Source organism: Penaeus monodon, chromosome 19, assembly GCF_015228065.2.
Source record: "Penaeus monodon isolate SGIC_2016 chromosome 19, NSTDA_Pmon_1, whole genome shotgun sequence".
NCBI classification, from domain to species: Eukaryota; Metazoa; Arthropoda; class Malacostraca; order Decapoda; family Penaeidae; genus Penaeus; species Penaeus monodon.
Genome location: NC_051404.1, coordinates 39,927,878 through 39,928,081, shown reverse-complemented (window position 1 = coordinate 39,928,081; position 204 = coordinate 39,927,878).

Below are 204 nucleotides of genomic sequence, written 5' to 3'. Positions count from 1 at the left end.
GGAGCCGTCGCTATTGACACGACAACGAGGGACGACGCTCATCCTTCCGGTTGCTGGTCGTCCGCCCGTGGCATCATCCCCCTGGGTACCCCCTCCCCCCAGATACATTGTCACCTCCCACACCCGCCCACACGACGCTTCCCCCCGCCCACCCGCCCACCTTCCCACGAGGGCTGTTCTCGCTAGCGGAAGCGTGTAGAAACG